Source organism: Palaemon carinicauda, chromosome 4 (assembly GCF_036898095.1).
Source record: "Palaemon carinicauda isolate YSFRI2023 chromosome 4, ASM3689809v2, whole genome shotgun sequence".
NCBI classification, from domain to species: Eukaryota; Metazoa; Arthropoda; class Malacostraca; order Decapoda; family Palaemonidae; genus Palaemon; species Palaemon carinicauda.
In genome coordinates this window covers 77,724,384-77,727,074 of record NC_090728.1, presented here as the reverse complement: position 1 = coordinate 77,727,074, position 2,691 = coordinate 77,724,384, and positions in this window count along the sequence as shown.

Below are 2,691 nucleotides of genomic sequence, written 5' to 3'. Positions count from 1 at the left end.
CCAATGCTCTTAAACCATGGTGATCAGTAGCAGAACCCAAATTTAACCAATCTCTTTGGTGAAAGTAGAAATCACCAAGAACAAAAGAGGCCTTTCTATCATCTCGTATTTTATCCATAATAGTAAGAAGACAATTGAAAATAGATTCATCGTCTGGATTTTAATAGAATGAGCACAAATAGAAGTTCTTATGTCTGTCACAAACTTTTATTATAGCCCAGCGGCATAGTAAGAAATATGAAACCAATTGTTCAAATTGTTCTAAAAGCACCAAAATTGGCACACATGTGGATTAATACATTCTGAACCATTTTGGATATGGAGGCATTCAAGATTCTCCCCGTAGCACATTTGGCGGCCATTTTTCAAAATGGCCGCTATTTACCGTTAGCGTCATTGAATATGTACCATAATTTGTCTTTTGTGGATGCTAAAGGTGATAAGTGTGCTAGAGGTGATAAGTATTGTACAATTACACATACTTCTGTGCTTACCAAATAATTTGGCTACCATTTCACAAGAAAATGAATTTTACTTTGCAGCGGCAGCGTTGGTGGCAGTGACGGCGGCTGCAGTAATAGTATAGTGTTGATAGTCATGGTGCTTGTAGTAGTAACTTGTGGTAACATGGTGGTGTTTTGTGTCTTTGCAGGTGAGGCAGCAGCAGCACCACCTGACATCAGAGACGCGTTGTTCCAGACTGCAGCCATGGCAAAGAAGTTCCAACTGGTCGATACTTTTGAGCAACGTACTCCCACAACACCTCCTGAGACAAACTGGAAGCTGTGTCTTGTATGTCAAGAGGAGACAACAGAGTCACTTGTCTGCCCAGTACTGTCTAAACGCCGAGACCCTGGGAGTGGATACACGACAATGGCTGCAAACTTGGTCAAATTTGATGAACTCGGAGAACTGCCAAGAACTGTTCAGTTACAGAGACTAGATGAAGGACAAGGTGTTGAGGCGACAATGGTTGCCCACCAGGCCAAGTGGCATAAAACATGTATGCTCAAATACAATAACACAATGCTACGAAGAGCAGAGAAGAGACGCATCGCAAGCAGCTCAGCATTTGATAGTACTGACAATGTCCAGGCCAAGCGCGCCAGAACACACTCTTCAGAAGCCACTACCAGCGGCACCTCCTGCTTTTTCTGTGGAAAGTCTGGCACAGAGACCCTACATGAAGTAACAACCTTCCAGGTGGACACACGCGTACGGAAGTGTGCAGCGCAAGTTGGGGACAATGAACTCATAGCCAGGCTCAGCATGGGTGATATGGTGGCTCTGGAGGCCAAGTACCATTCCAAGTGTTTGTTGGCTCTTTACTATCGTGCAAAGACCACTGTAGAAGCCGAGCAGAAAACTGACCATGAAGGTGTAATGTCAAGAATCGTACTGGCTGAACTGGTCCTGTATATCGAGGAAACCCACCTAGAAGAGGGCACCACCCCAGTCTTCAGACTCGCAGAACTTGTAAAGCTATACACAACAAGAATGGAACAGCTCGGGGTTGTTTTGTGCCAGAAAGTTAATAGCACAAGGCTGAAAGAGCGCCTGTTAGCCCAGATACCAGGCCTGAGATCCCACAGCAAAGGCCGAGATGTTTTACTAGCGTTTGATGAAGACATTGGTGAAGCGCTAGGCAAAGCCTGCGAGCAAGACTGTGACACTGAGGCAGTTCACCTTGCGCGTGCTGCACAGATAGTTCGTCGATATATGTTTGAAGACACTTACCAATTCCGTGGATCATTCCCGGGCGGCTGTCAGGAGGACTCTGTGCCAAACGTACTAGTTGCAATGGTAAATATGGTGCTGGATGGCCCCACCATCAAGAATCAAAGCCATTCCTCTTCAACACAAGCAGCTCTTTCCATTGCGCAGCTTCTCAAGTTCAACAGTGTCAAGCAAAGTCGGAAGCAGGGAGCAACCAAGACACAGTACGTCTCAAGAAACTCCTCTTCCAACCTATGTTGGGCTGATGCTGTATGCTGAAACACGCAAGAGAGGACTTGTGGACAAGCTCTTCTCTCTGGGCCTAAGCATCTCATATGACAGAGTCCTACGTCTTTCTGCCCAGATGGGAAACAGCGTGTGTCAGCTGTACCGCATAGAGGAAGTGGTCTGCCCGCCTACCCTGCGTAGCAATGTGTTCACAACTGCGGCTGTGGACAACATTGACCACAACCCAAGTGCCACCACAGCCAAGAATTCATTCCATGGAACAGGAATCTCGCTTTTTCAACACCCAACGTGTGCAGATGAGGGAGTGGATCGTAGCATTGCTCTCACTGGGCGTGATACTGGATCAAAGACGGTTGAGCCTCTACCAGAATATTACACGGATGTACGTCCTGTTGCTTCTTCTGTCAAAGGGCAAATGATCCCAGCTACTTCTGTGACCTCTCTTAGACGCCACAACTGTGAGCAGCACATAGAAGATGAGTATATGTGGCTGGAGAACACGAGAAGTGTTCTCAAAGATGATGTTGAGGCCTGTGAAAACACATCATGGGCTGCATACCATGCAAGGCACCAAGATCCAAAGCAACCAGTCATCACACCAACGTCCCTGCTTCCCTTGTTCCAGGAGAGTGCTCACACTGTGGCAATGATCAGACACTCTATTGATGTAGTCAGGAGTGCAGTTAAACATCTCAACCCAGGCCAAACTCCAGTTCTGACTTGCGA